This window comes from Triticum aestivum, chromosome 6B (genome assembly GCF_018294505.1).
Source record: "Triticum aestivum cultivar Chinese Spring chromosome 6B, IWGSC CS RefSeq v2.1, whole genome shotgun sequence".
NCBI lineage: Eukaryota > Viridiplantae > Streptophyta > Magnoliopsida > Poales > Poaceae > Triticum > Triticum aestivum.
This window is the reverse complement of record NC_057810.1, coordinates 63,910,223-63,928,814: the sequence shown is the minus strand read 5'-3', so window position 1 is coordinate 63,928,814 and position 18,592 is coordinate 63,910,223. Positions and strand designations below refer to the sequence as shown.

General features: G+C 48.3%; 1 pseudogene; it reads left to right on the top strand.

Moving 5' to 3' along the window:
- The window catches only part of LOC123138820 (uncharacterized), a 152,901-nt pseudogene that overhangs the window by 43,348 nt on the left and 90,961 nt on the right, over nucleotides 1-18,592 (top strand).

Here is an 18,592-nt window from a genome sequence, read left to right as displayed (position 1 = left end):
TGCTACGCGCCAGCTCTCCCAAAATATCTTATCCACATAAAGGTCATATCATTGAAGGGCATTTATGTCTTATCATGTCGGGCTGCTCCCTAGGCTATAAATAGCCGCCCCCTACAACCACTAGTTGGTTGGCTGCTCCGAGAGAAACTGGCACTTGTTATTTGAGAGCAACCCATCCTTCGAGGACTTTGAGCGAAAATCATCGAGTGAGGAAAATTCAAACCCAAACACCCACAAACCCAAAGTGATTGAGCATCACTGAAGAGATTGATCCTGCGTGGATCCGACGCTTGTTACCTTTGAAGACTGTGCTTCTTCCAGATGGTTAGGCGTCATGGTCTAGAGCATCCAAGAGGAATTGTGGATCGCCGAGTGACCGAAGTCTGTGAAGGTTTGGAAGTCGCCTAAAGACTTACCACGAGTGATTGGACGAGGTCTGTGTGACCTTAGTTCAAGGAGAATACGGTGAGGACTTGGTGTCCTGAGCTGCGTGCTCAGTGACTGGGTGTCCGGGACTGCGTGTCCTCGAGTTTAAATACTCAGCCGCTCCAACCAGATGTACAACTGAGACAACAGTTGGAACTGGTCTACCAAATCATTGTCTTCACCAACCTTACTGGTTCTATTTCCTCAACTCTTTCATTTCCTCATTACTGTGTTGAGTTTTTGCTCATATCTGTGTTTGAAGACTTTGACTGAAGACTTTCTCAATTTCCTCAGTTCAATTTCTTTAGTCTGTTTGTCTTCATCTTGTGTTATCCTATGTTTACGCTTTCTATACTCTGTGTTTGTCTTCATTTCATCATGATGACCATGTGTGTATTCTGTCATGCTTACTTCTGAGTACTTATTCCGCTGCAAGTAGTTCTTCGCTAAGGAATTTCCTCACCGGCAAATTCCTCAGTGAAGAATTCATAAAAATCGCCTATTCACCCCCCTCTAGTCGATATAACGCACTTTCAGCAAGTAAGGAAGTGCCTGACAGTCGGGACCCACCTGGTCGAAGCGTACGTAGCATTGTCATCCTGGTCGCGAACGTGTACGTAAATACTGGTCGATGTAGAGGCGCGCACATGTCATAGTAGAGGCGCACACGTAGCATGTACACGTATGTACAGCGGCCAGGGTGCAAGAAATAAAATACGGCCACGTATGTGTACATACGGGCGGGGTCTTGAACGCCTACTCGCGCATATGTACGGCCAGGGCTCGTGTACATGGCTGGGTCGGAACGGAGAAACAACATCGTCGTCGTGTTCATGGGGAGCCAACCGGCTGGGTCGGAACGGAATGCATGGTCGTGTTCATCAGGAGGGCTTGGATAGAACAGACGATGGAAACGAGGCCTGGTGTACCACAGAACGGAGGAAACGAACCTCCTACGTTCGGAACAGGGTCCTGTTGATCGAGAGGGGTGTGGCGTATCGCAAAACGGAGGAAACGGACCTCCTACGGTCGAAACAGGGGTCCTGTTGATCGGGAGTGGCGTACCGCAAAACGGATGAAACGGACTTGTGTTGGAGTGCTACGGTCGAAACGGGGGTCCTGTTGATCGGGAGGGGTGTGGCATACCGAAAAACGGATGAAACGGACTTGTGTTGGAGCGCTACGGTCGAAACGGGGGTCCTGTTCATCGGGAGGGGTGTGGCGTACCGCAAAACGAGACTCCACGGGATACTGTTCATCTCCACCGTCGACCTCCTCCAGCCTCCACGGGCTACCGTCGACCTCCTCCAGCCTCCACGGGCTCCTGTTCATCCAGCCTCCACCGTGCGCTACTCCACCGGCTACTGTTCAACCACACCTCCAGCATCTACTATTCATCTAGCCCTCCACACCACGGGGTCCTGTTCAACCACCCCTCCACCATCTACTGTTCATCCAGCCCTCCACCACACCATGGGGTCCTGTTCATTCAGAGGCAACGCCACCGCTCACTGTTCATCCACCCCCCGCAACGCTCACTGTTCATCCAATCGACCGGCTTCAGTTAGCAGCAGTAGCGAAGGAATCGCTCGACCGGGTTCAGTTAATAGCCATCGATCGATTGCTCGGGTCAGTAACGCGTAGCCTGCAGTGCAATCACTCGGGTTCAGTTAGAGCCCAACGCCTCGCTCGGGTTTAGTTAGAGCCAATGCTTCGCACACACGAGCGTACGTGTACGAGAGAAACGCGCATCGCTCAGCCCCCGACCTCCCACCGTAACCGGCAACTCCCCGAAATTTTCCTCCCCCTTGCTTCTACCACGGTTTTTTCCGTCATGGACGGCCCAACGAATGTCATGCAACTGCGTCTCTGGCCCGCCCAGGACGAAAAGCCCATTTTCTGTCATTGTTTTTTGTCATAGGAGTAGGAGCCCACCACATCTATGATGATACCGGGTTTTGTCACAACTATCGTCATAGAAGTGTCATATGTATGACAGAAAAAAAATTTGTTCGACCCAAAATGTCACAGATGTGTCTTTTTTTGTAGTGTAGGAAAAAAACAGCAATACAGGCTGGGCCTCCGATTAGTAGGTTAGTCCCAAAAATGATATAAATGTGTAAAATAAAGCCCATAAACATCCAAAAGGGGTAATATAATAGCATGGAACAATCAAAAATTATAGATACGTTGGAGACATATCAAGCATCCCCAAGCTTAATTCCTGCTCGTCCTCGAGTAGGTAAATGATTAAAAAGAAATTTTTGATGTGGAATGCTACCTAGCATAATTCTCAATGTAATTTTCTTTATTGTGGCATGAATGTTCAGATCCAAATGATACAAAATAAAAGTTCATATTAACATGAAAATGGTGATACTTCAAGCATACTAATCAAAGTAATCATGTCTTCTCAAAATAACATGGCCAAAGAAAGTTATCCCTACAAAATCATATATTCTGGCTGTTGCTATATCTTCATCACACAAAGTATTTAATCATGCACAACCCTGATGACAAGCCAGGCAATTATTTCATACTTTAATAATCTCAAACTCTTTCAACTTTCACGCAATACATGAGCGTGAGCCATGGACATAGCACTATATGTGGAACAGAATGGTGGTTGTGGAGAAGACAAAAAGGAGAAGATAGTCTCACATCAACTAGGCGTATCAATGGGCTATGGAGATGCCCATTAATAGATATCAATGTGAGTGAGTAGGGATTGCCATGCAACGGATGCACTAGAGCTATAAATATGTGAAAGCTCAACAAAAGAAACTAAGTGGGTGTGCATCCAACTCGCTTGCTCACGAAGACCTAGGGCATTTTGAGGAAGCCCATCATTGGAATATACAAGCCAAGTTCTATAATGAAAAATTCCCACTAGTATATGAAAGTGACAACATATGAGACTCTCTATCATGAAGATCATGGTGCTACTTTGAAGCACAAGTGTGGAAAAAGAGATAGTAGCATTTTCCCTTCTCTCTTTTTCTCTCATTTTATTTTATTTTATTTTTCTTTTTTTTCTTTGGCCTTTCTCTTTTTTCTTTTCTTTTTGGCCTTCCTTTTTTTGTAAAGTTCGAAGTCTCATCCCGACTTGTGGGGGAATCATAGCCTTCATCATCCTTTCCTCACTAGGACAATGCTCTAATAATGAAGATCATCACACTTTTATGGATTTACAACTCAAAGCTAGAACAAGATATGACTCTATATGAATGCCTCCGGCGGTGTACCGGGATATGCAATGAATCAAGAGCGACATGTATGAAAATTATGAAGGTGGCCTTGCCACAAATACGATGTCAACTACATGATCATGCAAAGAGCAATATGACAAAAGTAATGCGTGTCATATGAACGGAACAGTGGAAAGTTGCATGGCAATATATCTCGGAATGGCTATGGAAATGCCATAATAGGTAGGTATGGTGGCTGTTTTGAGGAAGGTATATGGTGGGTGTATGGTACCGGTGAAAGTTGCGCGGCACAAGAGAGGCTAGCAATGGTGGAAGGGTGAGGTGCGTATAATCCATGGACTCAACATTAGTCAAAAGAACTTATGTACTTGTTGCAAAAATTTAGAAGTCATCAAAAACCAAAGCACTACGCGCATGCTCCTAGGGGGATAGATTGGTAGGAAAATACCATCGCTCGTCCCCGACCGCCACTCATAAGGAAGACAATCAATAAATAAAATTGTGCTCCAACTTCATCACAAAGCGGTTCACCATACGTGCATGCTACGGGAATCACAAACCTCAACACAAGTATTTTTCATAATCACCTCAACTAGCATGACTCTAATATCACTACCTCCATATCTCAAAATAATTATCAAGCATCAAATTGATCATAGCATCCAATTCTTTTTCTATGATAGTTTTTATTATACCCAACTTGGATGCTCATCATTCTAGGACCAACTTTGTAACCATAGCAAATACCATGCTGTTCTAAAAGACTTTCAAAATATTATAAGTGAAGCATGAGAGACTAGCAATTTCTTCAAAATTAAGTCACCACCGTGCTCTAAAAGATATAAGTGAAGCACTAGAGCAAAAACTATCAAGCTCAAAAGATATAAGTGAAACACATAGAATATTCTAGCAAATTCTAATCAAGTAGGCTTCTCCCAAAAGGTGTGTACAACAAGGATGATTGTGGTAAACTAAAAAGCAAAGACTAATATAATACACGACCTCCAAGCAAAACACATATCATGTGGCGAATAAAAATATAGCTCCAAGTAAAGTTACCAATGAACGAAGACGAAAGAGGGGATGCCTTCCCGGGGCATCACCAACCTTAGGCTTTTGGATATCCTTGAATATATTGGGGTGCCATGGGCATCCCCAAGCTTAGGCTATTTCTACTTGAGGGAGTCTTGGATTAGGGGGTGTCCGAATGGCCGGACTATGACCTTTGACCGGACTATGACCTTTGACCGGACTCCCGGACTATGAAGATACAAGATTGAAGACTCCGTTCCGTGTCCAGATGGGACTTTCCTTGGCGTGGAAGGCAAGCTTGGCGATACGATATGAAGATCTCCTCCCATTGTAACCGACTCTGTGTAACCCTAGCCCTCTCCGATGTCTATATAAACCGGAGAGTTTTAGTCCGTAGGACAAACAACAATCATACCATAGGCTAGCTTCTAGGGTTTAGCCTCTCTGATCTCGTGGTAGATCAACTCTTGTAATACCCATACCATCAATATTAATCAAGCAGGAGTAGGGTTTTACCTCCACCGAGAGGGCCCGAACCTGGGTAAAAACATCGTGTCCCTTGTCTCCTGTTACCATCCGCCTAGACGCATAGTTCGGGACCCCCTACCCGAGATCCGCTGGTTTTGACACCGACATTGGTGCTTTCATTGAGAGTTCCTCTGTGTCGTCGCCGTTAGGCCCGATGGCTTCTTCGATCATCAACCACGACGCGGTCCAGGGTGAGACTTTTCTCCCCGGACAGATCTTCGTATTCGGTGGCTTAGCACTGCGGGCCAACTCGCCTGGCCATCTGGAGCAGATCGAAAGCTACGCCCCTGGCCATCAGGTCAGGTTTGGAAGCTTAAACTACACAACCGACATTCGCGGGGACTTGATCTTCGACGGATTCGAGCCACGGCCGAGCGTGCCGCACTGTCTCGATGGGCATGATCTAGCTCTGCCGCCGGACAGCGCCCAGAGTGCCGCTCGGGAGTCCTCTCTGACCATTAGCTCAGAGTTGACTGCGCTAACCAGGGACGGACGGTTGGACGCCGCCCCAGGAGCCGCAATCTCTACAGCGATAGAGCCGAATACCAGCCTAGTCCTTTGCAAGGCCCGTGACTCCAAGGTGCCGGACTACGTTCCGGACTCCGAATCTTCCGCACCCCGTCCGATCGAACCCGATTGGGCTCCGATCATGGAGTTCACCGCCGCGGACGTCTTTCAGCACTCGCCCTTTGGCGATATCCTAAATTCACTAAAGTCTCTCTCTTTGTCAGGAGAGCCCTGGCCGGACTATGGTCAGCAGGGTTGGGATACGGACGACGAAGAAATTCGAGGCCCACCCACCACCCACTTCATAGCCACTGTCGACGATTTAACCGACATGCTCGACTTTGACTCCGAAGACATCAACGGCATGGACGCCGATGAAGGAGACGACCAAGAACCAGCACCTATAGGGAACTGAAAGCCACCTCGTCATATGACATATACATGGTGGACACCCCCAAAGCAGGGGATGTCGAGGAAAAAATGGAGGATGACCCCTCCAAGAAGCAACCCAAGCGCCGACGTTAGCGGCGCCGCTCTAAATCCCGCCAAAGCAAGAATGGCGAATCCGGCACCGAAGATAACAACATGCCGGACAGTGCCGAAGATAACCCCCTCCAGCAGGATTCAGTGCAGGAGGACGAAGGAGCCATCCCTCATGAGAGAGAGGCCGACAGAGAGGTTGAGGACGACAACTATATGCCTCCCTCCGAAGACGAGGCAAGCCTCGACGACGACGAATTCGTCGTGCCAGAGGATCCCGTCAAACAAGAGCGTTTCAAATGCAGGCTTATGGCCACGGCAAGCAGCCTCAAGAAAAAACAGCAACGGCTTAGGGCTGACCAAGACTTGCTAGCCGACAGATGGACCGAAGTCTTGGCGGCCGAAGAGTATAAACTCGAGCGCCCCTCTAAGAGCTACCCAAAGCGCAGGCTGCTACCCCAACTTGAGGAGGAAGCAACTAAACCTACATTACCAGCGTACGATGCGCCCGATCGGCCACCCCGTGGCCGCGACAGAGAGGCCTTCAGGCCCTCGACCCAAGCTGCACCCCGACACCGCTCAAAACATAGCAGAGTACGGGGAGACGCAACAGACCTGCGAGACATACCGGAGGACAAGGCAAGGCAAACAAGATCGATCTACGGATCGCGTGGGCGCCCCACATCACGTGATGATAATCGTCACACCGGATATGATAAATACGGCCAGGCCGAATACAATAGACCAAGCTCATCCGAGCTGCGCCGCGATATAGCCCAGTACAGGGGCGCCGCACACCCACTATGCTTCACAGACGAAGTAATGGATCATCAAATCCCCGAGGGTTTTAAGCCCGTAAACATTGAATCATATGACGACACAACTGATCTCGCGGTATGGATCGAGGATTATCTCCTTCATATCCACATGGCCCGCGGTTGATGATCTACACGCCATCAAATACCTCCCGCTCAAGCTTAAAGGACCAGCGCGACATTGGCTCAACAGCCTGCCAGCAGAGTCAATTAGTTGCTGGGAGGACCTGGAATCCGCATTCCTTGACAACTTCCAGGGCACTTATGTGCGATCACCAGACGCTGATGACCTAAGCCACATAATCCAGCAGCCAGAAGAACCGGCCAGACAATTCTGGACACGGTTCCTAACCAAGAAAAATCAAATAGTCGACTGTCCAGACGCCGAGGCCCTTGCTGCCTTCAGGCACAACATCCGAGATGAATGGCTTGCCCGGCACCTAGGAGAGGAAAAGCCGAAATATATGGCATCCCTCACGACACTCATGACCCGCTTCTGCACGTGCGAAGACAGCTGGCTAGCTCGTAGCAATAACATAACCAAGTGCCTTGGTAATTCGGATACCAAGGACAACAATGGCAGGTCACGTCGCAACAAGCACAAGCGCCGCATTAACGACGACAATACTGAGGATACGGCAGTCAACGCCGGATTTAGAGGCTCTAAACCCGGTCAGCGGAAGAAGCCATTCAAAAGAAACCCTCCGGGCCCATCCAACTTAGACCGTATACTCGACCACTCGTGCCAGATACATGGCACCCCCGAACAACCAGCCAACCACACCAACAGGGATTGTTGGGTGTTCAAGCAGGCAGGCAAGTTAAGTGCCGAAACCAGAGACAAGGGGCTGCGTAGCGATGACGAGGAGGAGCCCCGGCCGCCGAACAACAGAGGACAGAAGGGATTCCCCCTGAAAGTGCGGATGGTGAACATGATATACGCAACTCACATCCCCAAGAGGGAGAGGAAGCGTGCTCTCAAGGACGTCTATGCATTGGAGCCAGCCGCCCCAAAGTTCAACCCATGGTCCTCCTGCCCGATCACATTTGATCGAAGGGACCACCCCACTAGCATCCGTCACGGCGGATTCGCCGCATTGGTCCTAGACCCAATCATGGACAGATTTCACCTCACAAGAGTCCTCATGGATGGCGGCAGCAGCCTGAACCTGCTTTATCAAGATACAGTGCAAAAAATGGGTATCGATCCCTCAAGGATTAAACCCACAAAGACAACCTTTAAAGGTGTCATACCAGGTGTAGAAGCCAGCTGTACAGGCTCGGTTACACTCGAAGTGGTCTTCGGATCCCCGGACAATTTCCGAAGCGAAGAGTGAATCTTCGACATAGTCCCATTCCGCAGTGGTTATCACGCCCTGCTCGGACGAACCGCATTTGCAAAATTCAATGCGGTGCCGCACTACGCATATCTCAAGATCAAGATGCCAGGACCTCACGGAGTCATCATGGTGAATGGAAACACCGAACGCTCTCTCCGAATGGAGGAGCACACAGCGGCCCTGGCGGCGGAAGTACAGAGCAGCCTCTCAAGGCAGCTCTCCAATCCGGGTATTAAACGTCCGGACAATGTCAAGCGCGCCCGAAGCAACCTACAACGGAGCCAGCTGGCACGATCCGAGCAAGCATAGCAGTGCGGCCCCAACCCCAGCCCTCATCAGATGGTGCTATCGGTACCACGCGTACATAATTACGCTTTGAAAATACCATGGGCATAAGGGGAGGGGCACAACTACGGCACGCCTAGAATGTGGCTCAACCGCACTTAGGGGCTCCCTATTTGGCCGTTTTCCTTTTTTCTATATACTTCCAGGACCCAACTACTTAGAAGGCCTGTACGGCAATACACTCGCCGAACACACGATGCAACAGCCAGGGTGAGGACAAGCCGCGTCGAATGTCCAGGTGGCCTCTATAACAAGTTAAATACCTGTTTTTACTTACAAAACCCATAGCTTGCCCCTGGAGGGGGACATGTCAAATAATCCCATCTCTTGCTTATCGCACTATTTGTATCGTTCTGCTTTCATAGCAGCCCCTTAATAATAAACAATACATAGCTTCTATCTATTATTGTATTTATTTTTTATATATGTTCATTCATGACATTATGCAGTCGTACACTTTGGTACGGCCAATACACCAGGGGCTTAAGCACCCCATAACATGGTGTGAGAAGACCGAACACTCTCATGAGTGCAGCACCCCGAACTCATAGCACTATATGCATCGGCTCCGAATCATGTCTTTGGTCAATAGTTGGGTTTGCCCGGCTCCCATGTTTTGGTACCTTACGTTCCGCAATGTTGGCTAAGGTAGCGCTGGGAGAACTACTGTGATTGTGCCCCAGTTGAGCTGGGTTAACACCTCAGTAGAGAAAGCTAAAACTTACTGTCATGATAGTGTGAGAGACCGGTCGCTGTTCGCGAGGTTTTTCGAGTCCTTAAAGACTTATGCCGCTTAGAGCGAGGAACCGGACTTATCTGGCCTAGGCGTGGATAGCGCCCCGAACTCGGTCTTCCGAATACTAGGGGCTTCGCCGAAATTTAAAATTATAGAATTCTATGGCTAAGTGAGAGTGATAAAGCATTATAAGTCCGACGGCCTGGTTCGTTGTGCTGAGCGCCTCCCTAGATGGACCCAAGAATGGGAACAAGAGCGCTCAGGTTTATCCCGAACACCCCAGCACTCGTGGCATGGGGGTCGAAGCCGATGACTTGCATCTCTCAGATTTGATAAACGGCCGCACAGAAGGCAATATTTTAAATTAACAAGCGTTGCTTAACGCATATGAATAAAGTTTTCAGCGTACATGATAACAGATGCGAGCCTACTCAAAAATTACATCTTTGGAGCATTCGTCCGCTATACGGCGAGCACCCTTCAGGACACCCTTATAATACATCTCGGGTGTGCGATACTCCTTGCCCGGCGGTGGCGCGTCTGTCAAAAGCTTCTCAGTGTCCAGCTTGCCCCAGTGCACTTTAGCACGGGCAAGGGCCCGACGGGCACCTTCGATGCAGACGGAGCGATTGACGACCTCAATCCACAGACACGCATCCACCAGACGCCGCACCAGACCGAAGTAGCTCCCAGGCATGGCTTCTCCAGGCCACAGCCGAGCTATGAGGCCCTTCATGGCCTGTTCGGCCACCTTGTGGAGCTCGACCAGCTGCTTCAGCTGGTCGCTCAGGGGCACCGGATGTTCGGCCTCAGCATACTGAGACCAGAACACTTTTTCCGTCGAGCTCCCCTCTTCGGCTCAGTAGTATGCGGCGGCATCAGACACACTACGGGGCAGATCGGCGAACGCTCCTGGAGAGCTCCGGATTCGGGTAAGTAGCAGATACTTGACTTTTATATTCTTGCTTTGCATAAAGAATGCCTTAACCGCCGCTATTTTCTTCATCGCATCGATCTCCTGGAGGGCCTTTTGGGCTTCGGCCTTAGCATGTTTGGCACTCTGAAGAGCCAAGGCGAGCTCGGACTCTCGAGTCTTCGAGTCACGCTCCAAACTCTCATGTTTTTCCACGAGAGCCTGGAGCTCTTGCCGCACCTCCGCTACCCGCGCCTCCTACTTCTCTCGCTCGGCGCGCTCCAGGGCCGCACTGTTTTCGGCCTTGGAGACCGCCTCCTTCAGGGTCGCCACCTCGGCCGTGGCCCCTGCAACATTTAAGTTGGTCCTGTCATTATTTGCAACCAAGTATTTCTATATACATTTACATGCGGTATTACATACCCTCCTTGTCCTCGAGCTGCTTCTTGGCACGGCCAAGCTCGTTCTCGGACCACTCGAGGCTTCCCTTCAATGCATTGACCTCCGCAGTCAGTGCGGCAGAGGTCAGTAGCGCAGCCTGCATTCCCATATCGACATATTTTTATTAGACTCCTGCGTATATCTTTTTAGATCCTCAGCTCGGGTTTTCTTTCCGAATGCCGAACCGAGCATTAGGGGCTACTGTCTATGCGGTAACATTTTTATATGTTTTGAACACATACCTCAAAGCCTGTTAACAGACTTGTACAAGCTTCTGTCAGCCCGCTCTTGGCGGACTGAACCTTTTGAATCACCGCACTCATAACAGTGCGGTGTTCCTCGTCGATGGAGGCGGTGTTAAGCGCCTCCATCAAATTCTCTGGCGCCTCTGGATGGACGGAGGTCGCCGGTGGCGTAGGCTTGCCCTTCTTATGAAGGTGCCGCCTGTCGGACTCTGGAACCGCTGGTGGTTCCAGAGTAGTGTCCGACCCGGGGCCGGACTTAGACCCCTCCGGGGCTTTACCCCCTTTGGTCCTGGAATCCGGGAGGTCGCCTTGAGGCGCCTCCAGGACCACCTCCTCCTGGTTCGGTCCCCTTCGGGACCCCACCTCGGCGTCATCCGCAGGGAGAGGGGAGGAGGCCGTCGGAAGTGAAGCACTGTTCACATCCGATGAATTCAGGGAGCCGCTCGACGAATCGCCGAGCGGAGCTCTGGGTGGACTGCATGATTAAAATTCGGCATTAGACATTACCGAATAATAGAGGAGCGCCATGAGTCATTCGGGTAACCGGACACTTACGATTTTGCCAGGGGCTTGACCCTGGATGGCCATTCCTCCCCGCCGTCTTCGGCATCGGAGGCGTAGTACGGCAGAAGGGTCTTCCCCTTCTTGGACCCTCTGGCCTCCCCAGTTGGGGCGGCCTTCCTTTTCTTTCCTCCCCCCGTTGGAGGGGGAGAGGCTTCTTCTTCTTCTTCCTCCTCCCCGTCTTCCGATGCGAAGGGTGCGTCGGGGTTGTCGAACGATGAATCCGACACCACCAGGCGTCGGGAGCTCTTTTGAGTCCCCGTGGTCTTCTTCTTGGCCTTCTTCTCCGGCACCACGTGAGGTGCCGGAACCAGCAGCTTTGTTAAACGAGCGTCCGCTGGGTCTTCGGGCAAAGGAGCCGGACAGTTGATCTGTCTGGCCTTCTTCTGCCAGTCCTGTTAAAGGAATGGGGGTTTAGATCCCGCATAGAATCAAATCTATGGAAAACAGATACCCCGTAATGGGAAAAACTAGCTCATCGTGCTGGCTTGGTGCTTGGGCAGAATCCGCGATCCTCGATGACGGGAGGGGAGACCTCGGAGCTCTTGAATAGCACCTTCCAGGCATCCTCGTGCTTTGTGTCGAAGAGCCGGGATAGAGTCTAGTGCTGGGCCGGGTCGAACTCCCACAAGTTGAAAACCCATCATTGACACGGGAGAATCCGGCGAAAGAGCATAACCTGGACTACGGTGACAAGTTTAACCTTCCTGTTGATCTGGTCTTTGATGCAGGTTTGAAGTCTGGTCACTTCTGCCGAGTTACCCCATGATAGGCCCATCTCTTTCCAAGATGTGAGCCGTGTGGGGATGCCAGATTGGAATTCGGGGGCCGCTGCCCATTCAGGGTCACGTGGCTCGGTGATGTAGAACCACCCCGATTGCCACCCTTTGATGGTCTCTATGAAGGCGCCCTCGAGCCATGTAACGTTGGGTATCTTGCCCACCATGGCGCCTCCGCACTCCGCTTGGCGACCGCCCACGACCTTTGGCTTGACGCTGAAGATCTTCAGCCATAGGCCAAAGTGAGGCTGGATGCGGAGGGAGGCCTCGCACACGGGGATGAACGCCGAGATGTTAAGAATAAAGTTCGGGGCCAGATCGTGGAAGTCCAGGCCGTAGTAGAACATGAGCCCCCGGACAAACGGGTGAAGAGGAAAACCCAGTCCGCAGAGGAAATGGGGAAGAAAAACGACCCTCTCACGGGGCCTGGGGGTGGGGATGAGTTGCCCCGCATCTGGAAGCCGGTGCGCGATGTCGTCAGACAAGTATCCGGCCGTCCTCAACTTTTTGATTTGCCCCTCCGTGACGGAGGAGGCCATCCATCTACCTCCCGCTCCGGACATGATTGGAGTAGGTTGAGGTGGGCAGTGCGGGCTTGGGCGTTGGAGCTCGAGCGCGCAGGGATGAATAAGCAAAGGAGGAAGAAGGCGTGAATGGAAAGGGCGGATTCTTATCCCCTTATATGGGCGGCCAAAACTACGAGCCCCCACCGGCCTAATAAAACTCGCTTATCTCCCAAGCTCCACGGTTAATGGCGTGGTTGGGTTACCCACGCCCGTATTGATGAGAATCCCGGAATAAGGGGACACGATCTCTGCTTTGACAAGACGTGCCAAGGAAACCGCCTCGCTAAATGCGCTGAGGTGGAACAGTAAAATGAATAAAAGCCTGGCCGTGGCGTGAGGTCATGCTACGGAATACGTCAGCAGATTAGATTGGTGCAAATGTTATTCTCTCTATGGTGGCATGTGGAACTTATTTTGCAGAGCCGGACACTATCCTGGTGTTCAACATCTTCTATGAAGTATTCGGAGGAGGAACCCGCCTTGCAATGCCGAAGACAACTTGCGCGCCGGACTCGTCGTCATTGAAGCCTGGTTCAGGGGCTACTGAGGGAGTCCTGGATTAGGGGGTGTCCGGATGGCCGGACTATGACCTTTGGCCGGACTCCCGGACTATGAAGATACAAGATTGAAGGCTCCGTCCCGTGTCCGGATGGGACTTTCCTTGGCGTGGAAGGCAAGCTTGGTGATACGATATGAAGATCTCCTCCCATTGTAACCGACTCTGTGTAACCCTAGCCCTCTCCGGTGTCTATATAAACCGGAGAGTTTTAGTCCGTAGGACGAACAACAATCATACCATAGGCTAGCTTCTAGGGTTTAGCCTCTCTGATCTCGTGGTAGATTAACTCTTGTAATATCCATACCATCAATATTAATCAAGCAGGAGTAGGGTTTTACCTCCACCGAGAGGGCCCGAACCTGGGTAAAAACATCGTGTCCCTTGTCTCCTGTTACCATCCACCTAGACGCACAGTTCGGGACCCCCTACCCGAGATCCGCCGGTTTTGAAACCGACACCACTCCTTATTCCATAGTCCATAAAAGCTTTACCCAAAACTTGAAAACTTCACAACACAAAACTCAACAGGAAATCTTATAAGCTCCGTTAGTGAAAGAAAGCAAAACCACCACATAAGGTACTGTAATGAACTCATTATTTATTTATTTATTTTGGTGTTAAACCTACTGTATTCCAACTTCTCTATGGTTTATAAACCATTTTACTAGCCATAGATGCATCAAAATAAGCAAACAACACATGAAAAACAGAATCTGTCAAAAACAGAACAGTCTGTAGTAATCTGTAACTAACGCAAACTTATGGAAATCTAAAAATCCTACCAAAATAGGAAGTCCTGGAAAATTTGTCTATTGATCAGAATCAAAAAGAGTCAACGCAAAATCACGTTTCTGTGATTTAACAAAACTAAATTCGTGCGTGCAAAGTTTCTGTTTTTCAGCAGAATCAAATCAACTATCATCATAGGTTATCCTATAGGTTCTACTTGGCACAAACACTAATTAAAAGATAAAAACACATCTAAACAGAAGGTAGATGAAAGATTTATTACTAAACAGGAACAAAAACAAAAAACACAAAGAAAATTGGGTTGCCTCCCGACTAGTGCTATCGTTTAACGCCCCTAGCTAGGCATTGATAATTTTAATGATGCTCACATGAAAGACAAGAATTGAAGCACAAAGAGAGCATCATGAAACACGTGACAAACACATCTAAGTCTAACATACTTCCTATGCATAGGCATATTATAAGCAAACAAGTTCGAAAGGCAAGCAAAAACTAGCATATGCAAGGAAGAAGAAAGAGACGATAGCAGTCTCAACATGACGAGAGGTAATTTAATAAGATAAAAATTTCTACGGCCATATTTTCCTCTCTCATAATAATTACATGTAGGATCATAGGAAAATTCAACAAAATAGCTATCACAAAACATATTCTCAACATGATCCACATGCATGCAAAGTTGACACTCTTCCAAGATAGTGGGATTAACATTAACTAAAGTCATGACCTTTCCAAACCCACTTTCAATATTGCAAACACTATTATCAATCTCATATTCATCATGGGGCTTAAATAAATTTTCAAGAACATAAGAAGAATCACCCCAATCATGATCATTGCAACAAGTAGTAAACATAGCAAAACTAGCATCCCCAAGCTTAGGGTTTTGCATATTATTAGCACAATTGACATCAAGAGAATTTATAGTAAAATCATTGCAATCAAGCTTTTCATCGAAGGAACTACCAAGTATGGGTGCAATAGCAACGATCTCATGTTTAACATAAGGAACTATAGCAAATTCATCTTCATAAATATTGGCATCATGGCCACAAGAATAGCAAGCATCATGTTCGTCAAGGGATATTTCAACCAAATCATCGGAATCATCATTATCTATAGATTCATGCATATCATTATTTTCTTCCAAAGCATCGATCATTCTTTCAATAAATTCTTGGACATAGACATTATGAGCAAAGTTTTCATTGCAATATTTTAGTATGACGGAATTTTCAGACTTGTTGAGAGTAAAATCATACTTTTCAATCAAAGAAGCAACTTCATGAGCACCCTTAAAAATGACAAATTCTTCAATTTGTTCGATATCATAGTAACTATAAACACCCTTTGCATAAGAAGATAAGATTTCATTATCACTGAACCCACATAGGAAGGGAAGGTGTTTTTTAGGGTTCTTAGAGCAACAAGTAAAATCACAAATTTCACAAAGATTCCAAGCATAGCATAGCAAACTATTTATATGATACCATAAGACCTTCCCTTTTTCAGATAAACGATGGTGCACAAAATGAGCATGCTCATCTAAAGATTTCCCATCAACTAGGCTAGTTGGGGTTTCAGCACGAGTGCATAAGGATCGAAGATGATCCAAGTAGAACACTTTAAGTGGATCCATATCAATAGATTTTCAGCAAGCGAAGATGCAACCATATAGAAGGCACATGGCAACGGGAAGGCAAACAGAAAAGAGAGGGAGAGAATGGGAAAGAGAGGGCGAATAAAACGGCAAGGGTGAAGTGGGGAAGAGGAAAACGAGAGGCAAATGGCAAATAATGTAAATGCGAGGGAGATGAGTTTGTGATGGGTACTTGGTATGTCTTGACTTGAGCGAAGACCTCCCCAGCAACAGCGCCAGAAATCCTTCTTGCTACGTCTTGAGCTTGCGTTGGTTTTCCTTGAAGAGGAAAGGGTGATGCAGCAATAGTAGCTTAAGTATTTCCCCCAGTTTTTGAGAACCAAGGTATCAATCCAGTAGGAGGCTCCTCAAAAGTCCCACGCACCTACACAAACAAACAAAGAACTCGCAACCAACGCAATAAAGGGGTTGTCAATCCCTTCACGGCCACTTGCGAAAGTGAGATCTAATAGAGATAGTATGATAAGATAAATATATCTTTGGTATTTTATAATATAGATGCAAAAAGTAAAGATGCAAATAAAAGTAGATTGGAAGCAAAGATGATAAGAGATAGACCCGGGGGCCATAGGTTTCACTAGAGGCTTCTCTCAAGATAACATAAGTATTACGGTGGGTGAACAAATTATTGTCGAGCAAGTGACAGAAAAGCGAATAGTTATGAGATTATCTAGGCATGATCATGTATATAGGCTGAAGGAAATATGCCCTAGAGGCAATAATAAAGGTATTATTTATTTCCTTATATCATGATAAATGTTTATTATTCATGCTAGAATTGTATTAACCGGAAACATAATACATGTGTGAATACATAGACAAACATAGTGTCACTAGTATGCCTCTACTTGACTAGCTCGTTAATCAAAGATGGTTAAGTTTCGTAACCATAGACACGAGTTGTCATTTGATTAATGGGATCACATCATTAGGAGAATGATGTGATTGACATGACCCATTCCGTTAGCCTATCACTTTATCGTTTAGTATGTTGCTATTGCTTTCTTCATGACTTATACATGTTCCTGTAACTATGAGATTATGCAACTCCCGTTTGCCGGAGGAACACTTTGGGTGCTACCAAACGTCACAACATAACTGGGTGATTATAAAGGAGTACTACAGGTGTCTCCAAAGGTACATGTTGGGTTGGCGTATTTCGAGATTAGGTTTTGTCACTCCGATTGTCGGAGAGGTGTCTCTGGGCCCTCTCGGTAATGCACATCACTATAAGCCTTGCAAGCAATGTAGCTAATGAGTTAGTTACGAAATGATGCATTACGTAACGAGTAAAGAGACTTGCCGGTAACGAGATTGAACTAGGTATTGGATACCGACGATCGAATCTCGGGCAAGTAACATACCGATGACAAAGGGAACAAAGTATGTTGTTATGCGGTTTGACCGATAAAGATCTTCGTAGAATATGTAGGAGCCAATATGGGCATCCAGGTTCCGCTATTGGTTATTGACCAAGAATAGTTCTAGGTCATGTCTACATAGTTCTCGAACCCGTAGGGTCCGCACGCTTAAGGTTTCGATGATAGTTATATTATGAGTTTATGAGTTTTGATGTACCGAAGGAGTTAGGAGTCCCGGATGAGAACGGGGACATGACGAGGAGTCTCGAAATGGTCGAGACGTAAAGATCGATATATTGGATGACTATATTCGGAGTTCGGAAAGGTTCCGAGTGATTCGGGTATTTTCGGGGGTACCGGGGAGTTACGGGAATACGAGGAAGAAGCAATGGGCCTCATGGGCCAAGTGATGGAAGAGAGGAGGCAGGGCGCGCGGCCCCCCTATTCCAAACCGAATTGGACTAGGGGGCCGGCCCCCCTTTCCTCCTTTTCCTCCCTCTCCTTCCTTCTCCTTCTCCTTCCCTTCCTTCCCCTCTCCTAGTTGGACTAGGAAAGGAGGGAGTCCTACTCCCTGTGGGGGTAGGACTCCTCCCTGGCGCGCCCTCCCTTGGCCGGACGCCCCCTCCCCCTTGCTCCTTTATATACGGGGGCAGGGGGCACCCTAGAACACACAAGTTGATCTACGGATCGTTCCTTAGCCGTGTGCGGCGCCCTCCTCCACCATATTCCACCTCGGTCATATCGTCGCGGAGTTTAGGCGAAGCCCTGCGCCGGTAGAGCATCATCATCGTCACCACGCCGACGTGCTGACGGAACTCATCCCCGACACTTTGCCGGATCGGAGTCCAGGGATCGTCATCGAGCTGAACATGTGCTGAACTCGGAGGTGCCGTATGTTCGGTACTTGGATCGGTCGGATCGTGAAGACGTACGACTACATCAACCGTGTTGTCATAACGCTTCCGCTTACGGTCTACGAGGGTACGTGGACAATACTCTCTCCTCTTGTTGCTATGCCATCACCATGATCTTGCGTGTACGTAGGATTTTTTTTGAATTACTACGTTCCCCAACAGTGGCATCCGAGCCTAGGTTTTATGCGTTGATGTTATATGCACGAGTAGAACACAAGTGAGTTGTGGGCGATACAAGTCATACTGCTTACCAGCATGTCATACTTTGGTTTGGCGGTATTGTTGGATGAAGCGGCCCGGACCGACATTACGCGTACGCTTACGCAAGACTGGTTACCGCCGTGCTTTGCACACAGGTGACTAGCGGGTGTCTGTTTCTCCAACTTTAGTTGAACCGAGTGTGGCTACACCCGGTCCTTGCGAAG